General features: G+C 41.5%; 1 long non-coding RNA gene across 1 annotated transcript; it reads left to right on the top strand.

The window, feature by feature from the left end:
- The first annotated feature begins 17,404 nt into the window (after window positions 1-17,404).
- LOC118964693 lies at window positions 17,405-18,566 on the top strand. Its single transcript, XR_005051908.1, has 3 exons — window positions 17,405-17,513; window positions 17,775-17,846; window positions 18,377-18,566. It is a non-coding gene; the product is annotated as an uncharacterized LOC118964693 (long non-coding RNA).
- The last annotated feature ends 1,337 nt before the right edge of the window (window positions 18,567-19,903 follow it).

Genomic DNA, 19,903 nt, shown 5'->3' with positions numbered 1-19,903 from the left:
CAAAAGACAGTTCCTCGGGATGTAGTAGACGTGAACAAGTCAGGAAGTTCTTTCCTCATGTATGTTTCAGCCATCTTCACAGAGTCAAATGTGCGCTCACCATTCTTGGTTTCGATCCACAAAGTCGCTGGGTAGCTCAGGTCGTATGCCAAGCCAGCCTGACGTAGAAGTCTCTTCAGTGGGGAGAAAGCCATCCTCCTCTTGTGTAGTGTGGGAGAAAGATCCGGAAAGATCATGATTCTGGCATCTCCATACTTGAGCTCTCCCTTTGCTCGGGCAGCAGACAGGATGCGAACAGTGTTCTGGTGTAGAAATGTAATGACAAATGCCCTGGGTGCAACCTGGCCAGGCAGCCGCCTCCGTAGGGTGCGATGGGCCCTCTCGATCTCCAGTGGGTGTGCGGGAGGGGGTAGATCCAGAATTTTGGGAATCCATTCCTGTAGAAAGCAGATTGCGTCTCTTCCCTCCACGGCCTCTGGGAAACCTTGAAGTCTCAAATTCTCACTTCTTGTATTTTTGGTCCACTTCCTCGTGATGTCCAGGATGGCAGCCTGGTGGTCAGCATGGGCTTTTTCTAACTTTGTCACTCGTCCCTTTGTGACTATCTGGTCTTCGTGGAGTTTATCGACCAGTACATCAATTTTGCTGAGGTGTTCAGAAAGTGTCTCTTGGATTTTTGTTATACCCTCGTCCATCTCTATTCTGAACCATGCTGGTGCTTCTTCCGAGCTAGCATCTGCCGAATCCGAAGAAGGGCTGTCAGAGAGGGGCATTTTTCCATGCCTCGTCTGAGGCTTTGACATATTGGGCATATTTTAATTTGACGATACAATAGATGTTTTAACTTCCAACTCACTATTGACGAAAAGGTAAACCATGTCAAATGCCTTAAAAAGGTTTGAAAGTTTGAGGACGCTACGCAGACACGTCTTGTTAGAGCTTAGCCATTTCCGGAAGTCTCAATTGTCATACTTGAGTAAAAGTAAAGTTACCTTTAGTAGAAAATTATTCAAATAAAAGTGAAAGTCAGCCAATAAGATACTACCTGAATAAAAGTCTAAAAGTATTTGGTTTTAAATATAGTGGAAGTGATTAGCGAGTACACCAGATTAGAGGCAGTAGGGATGACCAGGGATGTTCTCTTGAAGTGTGGGAATTGGACCATTTTCTGTCCTGCTAAGCATTCAACATGTAATGAGTACTTTTGGGTGTCAGGGAAATGTATGGAGTAAAAAGTACATTATATTCTTTAGGAATGTTGTTAAGTAAGTGTAAAATATGTCAAAAACATAAATAATAAAGTACAGATACAGTACTTTAAAGTATTTTTACTTAAATACTTTATATCAAAATAAAGAAAGTCGCACACTCCATATAAAACCTCCCATATGTGTGTTATTTACAGTGGTGTAAAGTACTTAAGCAGATTAAAAAACATGAGCTGGCGCACACCCAGAAAAATGTGTTTTTGTGGGGAAATAAACGATAAACTATCAAAATAAAGAAAGTCGCTCACTCCGTATATAAACTCCCAGTAATTTATTGGGTATTTGCCCACGTTTCTGCATCACTGTGCCTTCTGCAGGGAAAGTTTCTAAAACCATCCTATGGAAGAGATACATAGATGATGTATTTGTGCTCTGGGAAGGAAGTCAGCAGGAACTAAATTAATTCCAAACTCTACTAAACGAGAGCTCTGAATACCTTAAAATCCCCATGCAGACTGATGAGAGAAAAATACACTACCTGGACTTATGGATCATCAAGTATAATGATGCAGTACACACAGACTTATATACAAAGCCCACAGACCGCAATGCCTTGCTATGTGTGAATAGTATGCAACCCCTTCCCCTCAAGAATGGTCAACCAGTTATGCAGGATTATACAAATCTGTGGCCACCAGAAAGATTTTGACAACAATGCTAAAAAAAATGACAGATCAATTGAAAATGAGAGGCTACAAGGGCAAAACTCTTGATGCTGCAATGATGAAAATATCTCAAAAACCAACAGAGGAATTACTTAAAACTCAACCAAAGAAGAAAAACAACGCAACCATCTTTTGCACTAAATACACCAAGGGTTCGGAGAAAATGAAAGCAATCCTGAAAAAGGACTGGCATATTCTGCAATCAGACAAAAAAAATAATTGCACACCTCTTCAAGGAATCCCCGCTGGTGGTCTATAAGCGTGGTCACAATATTGGAGATAGCTTGGTGAGATCTGACATGCCCCCTGAGCTCACTCAGACACTCTTGACACCTATCCCAAATGGGTACTACAAATGTGGATCATGCGCACAGTGCAATAGCATTATAAAAACATCCTTCTTCAGACACCCACATACAGGTCGAAACATCCCTGTTAGGGGTAATCATCTCATGCAAGACCCCGGGAGTAATCTATCTCATCATCTGTTCATGTGGAAAAGCCGACAAAGGGAGCCTTACAGGATATCCTCTCTAAAAACATTGACCCCTAGTGGTCTGAATATTGACTTTAATCTCAGGCCCTTCTTATGAACAATTCCTTCTTTTATGAACAAGTCTTATAAATGTATATAATCTTTCTACAGCTTACTAGTGTACACCTAATATGTTCCCCCTGTTGATGATGCTCATTATAGATTAAGGTTGAACCAAAAGATTACATGTAACAAATATGAAATTAAATACGAAACAATGAAATATGTGAAATTGAATTAAACAATAATGTATGTGGATGCTAATATGATGTACTATATTCAATGATGTTTCTATACGATAACAATAGCCTAATATATTTAATATGCCATAAACAATTGTTTTTTTTAAAATCATTAATTAAATCTAATTAACTTAATCATTATGGCACTAATTGCACTATTTGTCTACATAACCTGGTTCAAGTTTTCATGACCCATTACCCTGAAGAAGGCACAGTGATGCTAAAACATTGGTAAATACCCAATACATTACTGGGAGTTTATATATGGAGTGTGCAACTTTCTTTATTTTGATAAAAACAAGTATTTAAGTAAAAATACTTTAAAGTACTGTATCTGTACTTTATTATTTATGTTTTTGACATATTTTACTTTTACTTAACATTTCTAAAGAATATGATGTACTTTTTACTCCATATATTTTCCCTGACACCCAAAAGTACTCATTACATTTTGAATGCTTAGCAGGACCGAAAATGGTCCAATTCCCACACTTATCAAGAGAACATCCCTGGTCATCCCTACTGCCTCTGATCTGGCGGACTCACAAATCACTAAACACAAATTCTTTGTTTTTAAATGATGTCTGGGTGTGACTCTGGCTATCTGATTTGCTTAATTTAAGGAATTTTAAATTCATACTTTAACTTTTGATACTTAAGTATATTTTAGCAACTACATTTACTTTTGATACTGAAGTATGTTTAAAACCAAATACTTTTAGACTTTTACTCAGGTAGTATTTTATTGGCTGACTTACACTTTTATTTGAGTCATTTTCTACAAAGGTAACTACTTTTACTCAAGTATGACAATTGAGTACTTTTTCCATCACTGGTTATTTACATTTTAGTCATTTAGCATACGGTCACACTGGTCACCCGTGGGAATCGCACCCACAACCCTGGCGACTAAACCACACTGCTTCATCAAATAGCAAAACCAAATTACTTGGTTTGAAGTTGAGAATACATTAAAAGTACATGGTCCAAGTAATCAATGTCGTTCGAGAATCTACTTAGACAACATCAATTGTGAATATCTAAACAGATCCGCCACAACCTACAATAGGCATGCTGTCTTGAACATGCACGCTTTATATGATGAACATTACATACGAATAAATGTATAGTTACAGTAGCCTCAAAATGTGGCCATGGATCTGTTACTTATTTTAAGGTTGAATAAATACTGTTACATTAGTGGTTAAGATGGCTATTTACTGTATTACAAAATTAATATTGAATTGTGTTTAGTTGACAACGCTTCCAAATTTCAACATTTAAAGGATATATTTACTGCTTGGATAGTTCAATCTAAGACACTGGCTTAATTCCATTATTTCACTTTCATTTTTGGTTGAGTTGGAGACGTGAAGCCAACATATAATTTATGAACTTGTTTTGTCGACAAATTAACAGGCTATTTATTGTATTTCAAAAGTGAAATTGAAATGTGTTTGGTCGACAACATCAATTTAGGCATCAGGCATGTCACTTCCCCCATTGGCTGACAGTGCTAATACCGAATGGGACCAACATATTGCGGGATTAGCGTTGACTCAAAACGAATGCACAACAAGAAAACACACACAACTACTACTATTATAGTATAGAAGTTAAAATACCTGTAGCTATGTTCCTACTTGGACATAATCAAACACATTGACACCACAGTGATTCTCATTCTAAGAGGATGCTATAATAAATAGATAATTGCGATTTTCAGATTTATTTGAGTACTGGGAATTTATTTGTTGTGCATATATGCTGATAAATTGAATATGAAACTAAAATCGTGAATTTTGGTGTCTGTGTGGCGTCAGCTGCGAACGTTCCACACAGGTGTTCAATGAGCGATCAAGTTCTACTAAACTCACTAGGCCTACTCTCATTTTAATTAATTCAAAACCACTACTGTAAAGAAAATAAAAGCCAATAAACTGAATAATTACTGTCAAAGTATTGTTTTTATTCAATTGTTGAATTAGGCCTATTGTATTTAATTGGACATTTCATGCCTATTCAAGTGGTTTTAACAAACTTTTATGGACGGCTGCTATGTCATAATGTACATGATGTCATAATGAAGCTTTCTTTTGTTAAAATACGACATTTCATAGACAGGTCACTGATGCTCTTCCATATCTGAGGTAGGACCTATAATTTAATGAAATAATCTCAAATACACTACTTTTATCTTATGACAACATCATTTGATCAATAACTGTAAGAAAAACGGTTATGTTTTGTGATTTGTGACAAAAAAATAATAATTTTAAACTAGGTATTGTGGTCTTGTGTTTCTGTTTTCAAGAATATATTGTTGAAACTGTATAGTCAAATCCTACGTGTGCAAATTATCTGGAAATCCAAATTGAAGGTAGGCCTTAGTCTGTGAATCTTTCATTTTTATGAATTTGTGAACATTTTGGCAGGAATTGGAATGTCCTTTGAAAGTGGAAAAACACTAGTTTATAATTACAACTTTGATCAAATTCTATTGTAATATATGTAATTTATTCTATATTCGTATTCTCAAACATGTTGTTTGCTCTTCCACTGTGACTCTCACAGCAATGAAAGACAGAGGGAAGTCCAGGACTAGGACACAAGAGACCAGTCAGAACAGTTCTGAGAACAGCCTGACAGACATCCTCAGTGTCCAGTGTGCCAGTGATATTGTCCTACAGCCAATGCCGCCAGGGAGAAAGAATAGCCGATCCCACTTCCACAACATGGATGTGATTAAAGAGAGGGCTGACATGGGAAGGCTTCCAATGGCCACTTCACCCATCAGGCTCCCAATGCTCACTGTGACCTCTCTCAATGCCCAAAGTAACAAAAACACCCTCAAGGTGCCTCGCACGCCTCGTCTGCAGCTGGAGAGACAGATGGGTAGCAAGCGTCTGGGTCCGGTTAAAAATAAAACCAGAGGGAGCACATTTACCTCCAGCCACAAGAAGGAGCCAGATGTTAAATCCAGCAGACCACAGACATCAGGAAGCATCCCTAGGAGCCCCAAAATATGCTCCACTGCAGCCAAGGCAGTAGCTCCTTTATCTGAGACTCCATGCAGCCAGTCTGAGGTCAGGATCCAGGCCAATCCTCTCCAGAGGTCTAACATCCACGACCAAAGGCCCCGCTCTCCTCCTGCTCAGGCCAGACGGTCTCTGTCCGACGGCAGCCTCTTGCAGCCGCTATGTTTTCCTGTGGATGTCCTCCAGCCGGAGGTCCAGGCCAGCAGAAGCCTGGCTCGACCCAAGACCGGGATAGCTAAGATAACAAGACATACTGATGGCAGCACTCTGAGGTTCCCTAACCAGACCTTAGATCTTATAAACTCCACGGATGGGAGGGAGAGCACCAATTCCTTCCATGTGCTGCCAACCATTGCAGTGTCAGCCTCCCCTGCCCAGATGGCCATCCCATTGCCTACCCCAATGGTCAGCTATGTACCTGACCTTCTGGTGCCTACTCCATCTGCTTCACCTTTTCCTTCCAGCCGAGTGCCTGCCCCACCTGCCTCCCCAGTGCCAGCCCGGCCTGCCAACACCAGATCACGGCGTGTGTCGAAGAGGATCCAGCTCTTACAGATCCGGTCTGCTATGCTGGACCAGCAGCTACCAGAACAACTGGGTGACAAACAAATCATATTACCCTCTGAGCCCCTGTCCTTCAGTAGCACTGAGAGGTTGTTCCTCTGTGGTCCACCTTTAGTCTACCACCCAGCCAACGTAGGCAGAGATGATGGCTGTCACCCCCTTTCCAGACCTACGCACAGCCACACAGGTCGCACCGACCACTCCCCATTATTGACCAGTAGGAGAGCCGTGCAGGCGGGTGAGAAGTGCCCCGTTGAAATCCTCTTGACCCCCTTGGTCCCACTGGCAGAACAGCCTCCTATCAAGCAGGGGCACATGCCCGCCTCCTGTGCCAAGACCGAGCGGGAATGGGAGAATAGCAAACGAGGGCGCAGGAAGAGAGTGAAGCCCATTCACTGGGACGTTAACTTTAAGTCTGGGCCTTTCTTCCCAGTGTGTGTCTCTCCATCACTGCCCTCGATCTTGGAGGTGGATGAAGAGTCTCTTTCTGAAGAGATGGAGTAAAGACAGTTTTAAGGGGTCGCACACACACACACACTCACTCACACACGTACACATATCCTCATTTTATTTTTTTGACCTTTATTTAAATTGTGAAGTTAGTTAAGAACAAATTATTATTTACAATGACAACCTACCCCGGCCAAACCCTGACGACACTGGGCCAATTGTGAACCGCCCTATGGGACCAGTGCCTTATACCGCTGCGCCAATCAGGAGCCCTATTGAGACCTCATGGTCTTCCATGGACCAGAGAGGATCAACCAGCATCATCCCAGCATCTGCCCTGCCTGTCATCCTAGTACCTCCACTTCCCTTTCAACCCCAAACCACAAAGGGCAGGTGACAGAAATGATCCAGCGCCCACCGATCCAGGCTGTTCTGCATGAGCAGCAGCAGCTACTGTCGGAAGTACTGTTGGAACAGACTTTTCCTATGAGACCCAACAGGAGCCACAAGCTGTCAAAGTACTTTCATCTCTGGGGTGTGGAGCTTCTCGAACAGTGTTCTCTTCCTGAAGATGGACTGCTTCAACCCCTTAGGAGTATCCAGAGTATCTAGTACGCTGGTGTGATGATAGAATATGTCCCTCAGTATCAACTAGAGATTAATATTAATCCACTTGTTATTCTAATAAGGCAAATGTTAATTTATCATCACCATGTTCCAAAGAATTCTGTTTCTATAAAGTTTTATTGCAGTTGAAAATGATCTGTGGTGTGTGTTGTTGGTTTCTTGTGAGCTATGAAGTATACCCTTTTAGTAGAATGTTTATTTCTTCATTGGATTGGTTGATTTGTTGACCAAAGAGAAGAGGTAAGTGTTGACCAGACTAATATAAGTGAAGTGATTCAAATTTGTATTAATCCGAAGGTGGCACATCTGACTCACACCTTAGTGTCATAATTCTTCACGTTTTCAATGTATAGCAACACTGACAAATTCTAAGGTGGAACTATTTGTACTACAGCATTTGAAATGAGGATATATCCAAACACAGTGGTTATGAATTGCGAGAATGCTGAACAACATTTTCTGACCAATAGGCTTGTTTGTCGTAATATTTGGCCAAAGGTTTCTTTGCTTGAGTCAAGAGGCCCTGTCTCAACTTGCACATGTAAGGGAAGCAGACAGCTGCAGATTTAATATAACTGCTGGGTTACACGATAACCAGGTCTCTCTTGCCAAAAGAACCCACTTTTGCAAGAAAGACCTGATAGTGCCACATAACACAACGCTTATATAATTCTTCCTTTTAAAATTAGCCCTTTAACTGGAATAGATGTAGTGTTGCCTTACATTTTCTGAAATGTGAATGACATTTGCTTAGCCTTCAAACTGTGCTTTGTTTAAAATACCGTTGGTTGGACTGCGACGCAGTGACTATATCGTTTTTCTTTTGATCTGAAGCCTGACACTGTACGACACGTCGTGTCTCATCCTCCGTCATTTGAATAAAACTTCCTCGGCATGATTTTATTCTCACATTACCCATGGTTTTTTTCAACCCTCACAAACAAATGTTGATCCCCATGAAATGACACGTGATATTCCACAGGGGGGCACTAAAGGTCTGTAAGAAAGGAGGTTGAACACTTTGTACCTTGACACCATCTGAATTTACACACAGCCTCAACTATTTAAATGACAGAAAATGTCATATCTGCTCTCACACCGTACATTAATAGATGATGATCCCTGGGGTTTTTCACAGTCCATCATAATAAGTACTTTTTGGCAACTTATGTGTTGTTGTCTAAGGATCATTCCGAAAAGCATTCTCTCCACCAAAGCCCAAAGTTTACTAGCATTATAAAGATATCCATCAAGTTTAAGAGGTGTTACCACATTTTTGTAGATATGTATCTGCGGGCCAGTGCAAAGACTCACATTGCATTGTAAGATTAGTCATGCATCGTACCCAGTTCCTCTCTAGAAACATGCATGAGAAGCTATGACTAAGCAGAGCAGTATGGCTGTATCAATTGTTCTAGAACTGGTTCAAGAAAGAAGGTTAGGTTAGTTAGGCTACATGTGATCGTGCGTCACCATAACTGAAACATGGCCTTTCTTTCACTGTTTCACGTCATGGTGCAAGTATTTCCATGAACTGGGAAACATTTGCATACATTTCAATTTCTCTGGCCGGCAGTGAAGGGGTTAGTCAGCTGTGTGCTCTCAGTATACGCTCACTAGCAGAATCTGTCTGCCACAGCTGCTGCGACCAGCTTCAAACCAAACCATGTACGCACACATACACACACAGATCTAGGAGGAGTTGACCTCCACAGAATGTGAACATTAGCCACTAATATCTGACATCAGTATAGTTTATAAAAGTGTTTATGTTTGTCTGTCTTTCAGTTTCTGTTTAGACTACATCAAAGATAGAGAAGCTGTGCAGCCACACCATGTTCAATCATGTTACCTAATTAGCTAGCTAGCTAGCTGACAATCTGGTTGACCTGTAGCATATAGACATTTGTTGGCACAGAAAGAAAGGGGATTTAAAAATGATTGATTGAAATTCCCCCCGCCACATTCTGACTGGGTTAATAACTTAATATTAAGTTAATATGGACCCATTGTCTTAGACTTGAAATCTTGGACTGGGATTCAAACACAGGGACTTGTGACTCGACTCAAACATTGACGACTTTGACTCAATTCAGAGTTAGCTATGGCTAACTGTGTTGTGAATAAACTCGGACTTATGCTTTAGTGACTCGACTACAACACTGCTGCCATGACATGGCTACTGCTACAACTAACAATTCTAGCAAGGGGTACCCCAGCTTGGATACACTTTTCTTCTGCTCCCTCTAAAGCATTAAGCAGACATTTTTATTATATCTCCCAACTCATAACTCCCTGTTGGGGTGAGTCTATCTACAAATAAACTCAGCAAGAAGATAACAGCTAACACAGGAAGCTGAAATCCTGGGGTCCGTCTTATGTTCCCTCAGTTCTACCCCATTTTGAACAGATGCTTTCATCCATGACCAGGCCATGTTTTGGCAGTTTTGCTGCACGACATTCTCCAATCCGACAAAAAAAATAGGCCTATAGTGTAGAGTGTCGGCCTATAATGTCATTTTATAACTAGGCCTACCATAAGATAGCCTACCATTTTTAAAACATGCAGTTGCGTTGGATTTATTAACCTAGTCCTGATTCCTGACAAAAGCTTATAGGGACTTGTCCTTTAAGGTATGAACATCAGTTATCCATCAGCTACCCAAGTTTATTACAAGTTTTCTTGAGGCTTTTTGCAAAGAGATCAATAGTGATGTAACGGCCTACGTCTTCACAGCAGTACAAAGCTGAAATCACTTATCAGTACATTTTATTCCACCTTGTGAAACCAGGGGTCTAGTGGAGGGTAAATGTGAATAGGATTTAAAAAAGGCCTGTTATGAGAGAGAAAGAGAGATGGTGAGAGTAGCTGAGTGCCTATAGTAAGAGATGGCTGTTAATATCACTAGGCTGTTTGGTCTGTGTGCAGGTAGTGAACCTGATTGCTGAGAGGTTAGGTTGCAAGTAAGAATCTTAACCTGCCATAAACTGCTTTTGTGTCAGCAAGTCTACAGACCATTCAAGTAACTGCACTGAACACCTCACTGATACTGACGGTGTGAGCTACAAACCCAAATTGTCTACGGAAATGTAGGTGACTGTCACGGTTTTCTTCCTCTTCTTCTGAGGAGGAGTAGGAAGGATCGGACCAATACGCAGCGTGGTAAGTGTTCGTCATATTTTTTATCAAAACTGAACCCTACACAGATTGAAACCGAAATAGTTCTGTGTGGAAAAAACTGAAAACAATCACCCACAACCAAAATGGGGAAAACAGGCTACCTAAGTATGATTCTCAATCAGAGACAACGATCGACAGCTGCCTCTGATTGAGAACCATACCAGGCCAAACACAGAAATACAACATAGAAAAAAGAACATAGACTACCCACCCCAACTCACGCCCTGACCAAACTAACACAAAGACATAATAAAGGAACTAAGGTCTGAATTTGACAGTGACAGTAATAATATTGCACACATATTCAGAAATCTGCAAGTTTTTATACTACTTCTATATTGCACCGTTACCAACATGATCTCGTTTTTTTAAATCCATTAATTTCCCTGTAATCTGCTAAGATTGTGATAGTTTTCAGGTTTTGAAGGGAGTTTTGACTGGATTTACTAGAAATGTGAAATTGACCTGGCAAGCATGTCTCTGCCTGAGCATGATCACAACAAAAGTAGCTGTGCAGCACGGTTTTTAAGGAAGAGGAGGATGGTTGCAGACGTTCGCATTTATGCAAGAAGGTAAGTTATTAATTAAACTGTTAACCAATATGTTAACTAAAATTGTATGTGGTGTATTGGCAAGCAATGGATGTTCCCATTGTCTTTATTTGTAATTAATGTTAGCTCATGTATGTCTTTCGGTGGAATTCAACATTGTCCGAAAGCCGCATTGTATCAGATATACTTCATCATGAGATTGAAATTGGTAGGCTCATCCAAACAATTCATTAATATGCAATTGTTACTTTGCATGTTTTTACCTTATATTTATTTACTGCTTGCTAATGATTAGCGTGCTAGCTAGCGATTAGCGTGCTAGCTAACGGTTAGCGTGCTAGTTTAGCATAATTGGTCAAAATGTCTTTGATTCAGAATACATGTTTGTGGTTAACCCAATGTTACATGATTTGGAAAATAATATTGCCAATGTAACTTGAATTGGTTTACAAGCTAGCCAGAAAAGCCAGTTCCTTTTCATCTGTTTTGTCAAGTCATAAGCATGCATGTGTGCTGAAATATTTAAATAAATCCCCTCATTTAATTATTTTATTTAAGTTTGGGCAGTTTTTTTTTTATCACCCTTTCTTACCCAAAGAGAAATAGGTTGCTAGTTATTTTGGCTTTGCAGTAAAAGAGTAAAACACCACAACAGGAATTATGATTGTGTAAAGTGTCAAATTTGGTAGGACTGCCAATTCACATGCCTTCCTTTAGCCATATCACTCTTACTGTTACTGGTTTAGACCATCCATAAAAGCAGATGTGCTTTAGTTGCATCCAGGAACTTGCATAATGTGCTTATACTTGCTTTTTTTTACCTTGAAAGTCGTCTTAAAAAAGGAAATTGTAATAGATGTTTGTAGGACCTCATTCAGTCAATGATAACAGTCATTGGTGTCCCCCAGCCCATCCCCTTTGTTGTGTGCCAAGCAATCTTGTCATTCTTTTAGAAACTTGTCTTTCTTTATGAAGGCACTGCAGAGGCTAAGAAGACGTATGGAAACTCTAAAAGAAACATAATTCAACGTGTAGGCCAGATTTGAAAAGGAAATAATAAATCCTGAAGCTCAGGTTTGTCAGTTGTTTAGAATGAGGATACTGGGGATTGTGTAATCATATTCAATTGCCTAAGTGGCACATGACTAATTTAATATTATTGTATCCTTAGATGTCAGACACCGAGGCTGCCAGTACCGTATACGTAAGTTAGTGTCATTCAACACCAGCACATACTGTAAGTTCTTGTGAATCTGCTTTGTAAATCAAAGACAGGCAAGTCTGCACTTTCATCCCAAATTCTTTGTATTATAACAAAATGTAAAGTAGAGGAGCACAGAGCCATAACTAATCAAAATGTCCAAATACTTTGTGTTATCTCTCCAGTTATCTAAGATGCTTTTTTCTGCAATACAGTTGACCAAAGCTATGCTTGGATACAAGACTGATGACTCAATAACTATTATGGACAAATGTGAAGATGTTATGTCCCAGGGTCATCAGAGGAAGGCAATTTCTATGAAGAAAATCTGACCGGTATGCCTATCTATACCATACATACACATGGACCTATTCTTATCTGATACAGTGCCTTGGGAAAGTATTCGGCCCCCTTGAACTTTGCGACCTTTTGCCACATTTCAGGCTTCAAACATAAAAATATAAAACTGTATTTTTTTTGTGAAGAATCAACAACAAGTGGGACACAATCATTAAGTAGAACGACATTTATTGGATATTTCAAACTTTTTTAACAAATCAAAAACTGAAAAATTGGGCGTGCAAAATTATTCAGCCCCCTTAAGTTAATACTTTGTAGCGCCACCTTTTCCTGCGATTACAGCTGTAAGTTGCTTGGGGTATGTCTCTATCAGTTTTGCACATCGAGAAACTGAATTTTTTTCCCATTCCTCCTTGCAAAACAGCTCGAGCTCAGTGAGATTGGATGGAGAGCATTTGTGAACAGCAGTTTTCAGTTCTTTCAACAGATTCTCGATTGGATTCAGGTCTGGACTTTGACTTGGCCATTCTAACACCTGGATATGTTTATTTTTGAACCATTCCATTTTAGATTTTGCTTTATGTTTTGGATCATTGTCTTGTTGGAAGACAAATCTCCGTCCCAGTCTCAGGTCTTTTGCAGACTCCATCAGGTTCTTCCAGAATGGTCCTGTATTTGGCTCCATCCATCTTCCCATCAATTTTAACCATCTTCCCTGTCCCTGCTGAAGAAAAGCAGGCCCAAACCATGATGCTGCCACCACCATGTTTGACAGTGGGGATGGTGTGTTCAGGGTGAATAGCTGTGTTGCTTTTACGCCAAACATAACGTCTTGCATTGTTGCCAAAAAGTTCAATTTTGGTTTCATCTGACCAGAGCACCTTCTTCCACATGTTTGGTGTGTCTCCCAGGTGGCTTGTGGCAAACTTTAAACAATACTTTTTATGGATATCTTTAAGAAATGGCTTTCTTCTTGCCACTCATAGATCACTGCACCTGTACATAGCCCTCCTGTAATCAGTCCATCCAACTACCTCATCGCCATACTGTTATCTATTTTATTTATTTTGCTCCTTTGCACCCCAGTATCTCTACTTGTACACTCATCTTCTGCACATCTATCACTCCAGTGTTTAATTGCTATATTGTAACTATTTCGCCACTATGGCCTATTTATTGCCTTACCGCCGTTATCCTTCCTCATTTGCACACATTATATAGACGTTTTCTATTGTATTATTGACTGTATGTTTGTTTATTCCATGTGTAACTCTGTGTTGTTGTTGTTTGTGTTGCACTGCTTGGCTTTATCTTGGCCAGGTCGCAGTTGTAATTGAGAACTTGTTCTCAGCTAGCCCACCTTGTTAAATAAAGGTGAAATAAAATAAATAAAAATACACACAAGTGTAAAGGAATGAATATGTACATGTAAGTATATGGATGAGGGAGATACAGAACATGGTATAGAGTACAGTATATACATATGAGATGAGTAATGTAGGGTATGTAAACAGTTTAGAAAGTAGCATTGTTAAAAGTGACATTTATTAAAAAATGTAATTATTAAAGTGCCTAGAGATTTTGAGTCAGTATGTAAGCAGCAGCCACTCAATGTTAGTGATTGCTGTTTAACAGTCTGATGGCCTTGAGATAGAAGCTGTTTTTTCAGTCTCTCGGTCCCAGCTTTGATGCACCTGTACTGACCTCACCTTCTGGATGATAGCCTGGGTGAACAGGCAGTGGCTCGCTCGGGTGGTTGTTGTCCTTGAGGATCTTTTTGGCCTTCCTGTGACATCGGATGGTGTAGTTGTCCTGGAGGGCAGGTAGTTTGCCCCCGGTGATGCGTTGTGCAGACCTCACTACCCTCTGAAGAGCCTTACGGTTGTGGGCGGAGAAGTTGCCGTACCAGGCGGTGATACAGCCCGACAGGATGCTCTCGATTGTGCATCTGTAAAGGTTTGTGAGTGTTTTTGGTGACGAGACAAATTTCTTCAGCCTCCTGAGGTTGAAGAGGCGCTGTTGCGCCTTCTTCACCATACTGTGTGTGGGTGGACCATTTCAGTTTGTGTACGCCGAGGAACTTAAAACTTTCCACCTTCTCCACTACTGTCCCGTTGAAGTGGATAGGGGGGTGCTCCCTCTGTTGTTTCCTGAATTCCACGATCATCTCCTTTGTTTAGTTGACGTTGAGTGTGAGGTTATTTTCCTGACACCACACTCCGAGGGCCCTCACCTCCTCCCTGTAGGCTGTGTTGTCATTGTTGGTAATCAAGCCTACCACTGTAGTGTCGTCTGCAAACTTGATGATTGAGTTGGAGGCGTGCATGGCCACGCAGTCATGGGTGAACAGGGAGCACAGGAGAGGGCTGAGAATGCACCCTTGTGGGACCGCAGAGTTGAGGATCAGCGGGATGGAGATGTTGTTTTCTTCCCTCACCACCTGGAGGTGGCCCGTCAGAAAGTCCAGGATCCAGTTGCACAGGGCGGGGTCAAGACCCAGGGTCTCGAGCTAAATGACAGGTTTGGAGGGTACTATGGTGTTAAATGCTGAGCTGTAATCGATGAACATGATTCTTACATAGGTATTCCTCTTGCCCAGATGGGTTAGGGCAGTGTGATTGCGATTGCGTCGTCTGTGGACCTATTGGGGCGGTAAGCAAATTGGAGTGGGTCTAGGGTGGAGGTGATATGATCCTTGACTCGTCTCTCAAAGCATTTCATGATGACGGAAGTGAGTACTACGGGGCGATAGTCGTTTATCTCAGTTACATTAGCTTTCTTGGGAACAGGAACAATGTTGGCACTCTTGAAGCATGTGGGTACAGCAGACTGGGATAGGGATTGATTGAATATGTCCGTAAACACACCAGCCAGCTGGTCTGCGCATGCTCTGAGGACACGGCTAGGGATGCCGTCTGGGCCGTCAGCCTTGCGAGTTTTAAGACATTTAAATGTTTTACTCACGTTGGCTGCGGTGAAAAAGAGCCCGCAGGTTTTGGTAGTGGGCCGTGTCAGTGGCACTGTATTGTCCTCAAAGCGAGCAAAGAAGTTGTTTAGTTTGTCTGGGAGCAAGACTTCAGTGTCCACGACGGGGCTGGTTTTCGTTTTATAATCCGTGATTAGCTACACTGTTTGTATTCGGTCATGTTTCCGGTTGCCTTGCCATGATTAAAAGCAGTGGTTAGCGTTTTCAGTTTTGTGTGAATACTGCCATCAATCCATGGTTTCTGGTTGGGGAAGGTTTTAATAGTCACCGTGGGTAACTTGCACTTGCTAATAAACTCGCTCACCGAATCAGCGTATACATCAATGTGGTTGTCTAAGGCTATCTGGAACATATCCCAGTCCATGTGATCGTAGCAATCTTGAAGTGTGGAATCAGATTGGTCGGACCAGCATTGAACAGACCTGAGCACGGACGTTTCCTGTTTTAGTTTCTGTCTATAGGCTGGGAGCAAGAAAATCGAGTCGTGGTCAGATTTGCGACTCTTTAATCATAAGACATACACCCCCGCCCTTCTTCTTACCAGAGAGATGTTTGTTTCTGTCGGCGCGATGTGTGAAGAAACCGGGTGGCTGTACCGAGTCTGATAACGTAACGAAACAGAGAATGTTACAATCTCTGATGTCTCTCTGGAAGGCAACCCTTGCTCGAATTTCGTCTACCTTGTGGTCAAGAGACTGGACATTGGCGAGTACTATATTCGGAAGCGGTGAGCGAAGGGCCCGTCTACGGAGCCTGACCAGAAGACCGCTCCGTCTTCCCCTTCTGGGACGCCATTGTTTTTGGTCGCCTTCTGGAATCCGATCCATTGTCCTGGGTGGTGGTCCAAACAGAGGATCCACTTTGGGAAAGCCATATTCCTGGTCGTAATGTTGGTAAGTTGACGTTGCTCTTATATCCAATAGTTCTTCCCGGCTGTATGTAATTAGACTTCAGATTTCCTGGGGAACAGTGTAAGAAATAGACATTAAAAAACAAAATACTGCCTCCCGGGTGGCGCAGTGGTTAAGGGCCCTGTACTGCAGCGCCAGCTGTGCCACCAGAGACTCTGGGTTTGCGCCCAGGCTCTGTCGTAACCGGCCGCGACGGGGAGGTCCGTGGGGAGACGCACAGTTGGCCTAGCGTCGTTCGGGTTAGGGAGGGTTTGGCCGGTAGGGAAATCCTTGTCTCAACGCGCAAAAGCGACTCCTGTGGCGGGCCGGGCGCAGTGCACGCTAACCAAGGTTGCCAGGTGCACCGTGTTTCCTCCGACACATTGGTGCGGCTGGCTTCCGGGTTGGATGCGCGCTGTGTTAAGAAGCAGTGTGGCTTGGTTGGGTTGTGTATCGGAGGACGCATGACTTTCAACCTTCGTCTCTCCCGAGCCCGTACGGGAGTTGTAGCGATGAGACAAGATACTACGAAATTGGGGAGGAAAAGGGGTAAAATTCCCCCCCACCCCCCCCCAAAAAAACCCCAAAATACTGCATAGTTTCCTAAGAACGCGAAGCGAGGCGACCATCTCTGTCAGTTAGTGTATTTCCAACCATGCCAGCACAGAACGGTTCCGTTTGGATTGTACAGTGGTGTGAAAAAGGTTAGGATCCACCCTGATGGAGTCTGCCTTCATTTCAGCATGGTATTGCGCGTTCCCCTCTCACTACATGGCTGTATCTGTAGGGTTTGTGTGGCTGTAGCCATCCCTCTCATACCATATTCAATAGGCTTAAATGGCACAGCTGTTATAAACCTGCATTTTGAGTTGCTCCAACAGTTATCGCTTATGGATTGGTTCATAGGTTGGATTGGGTGAAACTGAAATGAATCCCACTGATGTTTTCCAGGAGAGATGGTGGCGATTCGGGCCAATGACCAAGGGAAAGCTGGGACAAAAGAGAGGTTCACACGGTAAACATTTTTACTACTGTCTTCAGTCAGTGCATTTTCAAAAATGCTGACTAATTTGTTGTGCATTTATTTAACTTGCTGCAATTTGATTTTGTTTTTATTGTCTTTTACAAACTATTTTGTCTGAAGAAATGGATGCTGCGGCCACTGATTGCGAATCAGAGAATGACTCTGAGAAAGAGGAGTTATCTGACCGGTATGCCTATACCTTACACATGGACCTATTCTTAATTACAATGTCCTTTTCAACATGTCTTCCAGGAGAGATGTCAGCGATTCGGGCCAAACAACCAATGACCAAGGGAAGACTGGGACAAAAGAGAGGCTCACACGGTAAGCATGTTTCCTACTGCCTTCAGGCAGTGCATTTTCACTCTGTAGTGTCAACTTATGGCCGTACTGTGCTGTCCAGATCAATCCTGTCTTTATCAGTTAGTGTATTTCCAACCATGCCAGCACAGAATGGCTCAGTTTGGATTGGACACAAGTCAAGACGTTAGATCTGGAACTAGTGTGTCAGGATAGATGATAACACAGAAGGATTACCACGCTTTACATTGTTTTTCTTGAGGGAGGGAACTTGATTTAATAGGTATTGCTTTTATTAGAAGGTTTACGTTGCAAACAGATTGTTGGGCTTAGATTCCATACAGATTGAGTCTGCTTTGATGTCAGCATTGCACATTCTCCTCTCACATCCTTATCTATGTAGTTATTTAGTTGGGATTATTAGTTTAATTTCAACACACTCTCTGCAGATACAGCTGTAACCTTGTAGAGTTAATACAGAGAGATGTTCAAGTACTGTATTGTAGTCAACCTTTATTTAATGTAGTCATTCATAATGCCATCTCTTTACAAAGGTGACAAAGGAACAAAAAGGTATTGGTCGACAATAGAGGTGGATGCAGTTGAAGATTCCTTGATGAACTTTATCCGAATGGGGAAAAATGCCTGGAAAACAAGACTGTGAGAAATGCATTGCTGCTTCTCCCCAAGCGCTAGTAAACAGGGACTGGAGAGCAGTACAGTTCTATAGACACAACAGAATAGTTGCAGATCAGATAAAATAAGTGTATGAGATGCTTCTGGCTATCTCATAGGCAGATGACAAATGTCCTCTATCTCACTGTTCAGGGAAGTTTGTCCTGGTGGATGGTTCACTTTTGGAGTGACTAAGGTCTCAAGAATACAAAGCCTGCTGACTTGAAATGTTACAGAAAAATTAAGAAAAGTCTAAACTATTAATCTGTTACTTGGATATATTGAATCCATTACTAAAATGTTTTTTCCAGTTTAAATACTTTAATGAAGAACTACACTACAGCCGTTGAGTTGCCATCCGTGTTGCTTCCTTTAGGTACAACTTAGGCAGTTGGATAGCTTTTATAGATTTCATAGGAGGCATTCTCTCGATGGCTGATGGCAATGCATTGCAATGCATTGGGTGGCTGCTGCCAACATACAGACTCAATCTCTAGCCACTTTAATAATGAATAATTTGATGTAATAAATGTATCACTAGTCACTTAAACAATGCCACTTTATATAATGTTTACATACCCTACATTACTCATCTCATATGTATATACTGTACTCTATACCGTCTACTGCATCTTGCCTATGCCGTTCGGCCATCGCTCATCCTTATATTTATATGTACGTATTCTTAAATATTCCTTTACACATTTGTGTATAAGGTAGTTGTCGTGAAATTGTTAGATTACTTGTTAGATATTTCTGCACAGTTGGAACTAGAATCGTACAAGCATTTCGCTACACTCGCATAAACATCTGCTAACCATGTGTATGAGACTGATTTGATTTGCAATGTACGGTCTCAAGTAGTTGTTAAAATTTCAAGTTAACTTTTTTCAAGGAGTCAGCAACTTTACGTGATTTCCTCATAATTGATTTTTTTTCTAACTCATGAGTGTAATTTCTGTGCTTCTATGATGTCTGGAAAGCATGGTCCTCAAAAGGTATGTATTTGTGAGGAATCCTAAATTGGTTACAAATACAAGACTGTGTGTGTGTGTGTGTGGGGGGGCGGGGGTTAGGTTTGAAGCTTCTGTAACCTGCTCTGTTGTTGGCCTCTGGAAACACCTCTGGTTGTCAGTCCTCTCTGTGATAGAATAGTCACCTTAACGCAGCATCTGTGGCAGACGTATTCTGCTAGTGAGCGTAAACTAAGAGCACACAGCTGATTAACCCCTTTAGTGCCGGCCAGGGAAATTGAAATGTATGCAAATGTTTCCTAGTTTATGGAAAATACTGAAAGAAAGAAGGCTGTGTTTCAGTTATGGTGACGCACAATCACATGTAGCCTAACTTACCTAACCTTCCTGAGAGTATGATGGAAAGTGTTCATATGTTACCCAACATCCTTC

Source organism: Oncorhynchus mykiss, chromosome 1 (genome assembly GCF_013265735.2).
Source record: "Oncorhynchus mykiss isolate Arlee chromosome 1, USDA_OmykA_1.1, whole genome shotgun sequence".
Lineage (NCBI taxonomy): Eukaryota > Metazoa > Chordata > Actinopteri > Salmoniformes > Salmonidae > Oncorhynchus > Oncorhynchus mykiss.
This window is presented reverse-complemented; position numbering and strand designations above follow the sequence as displayed.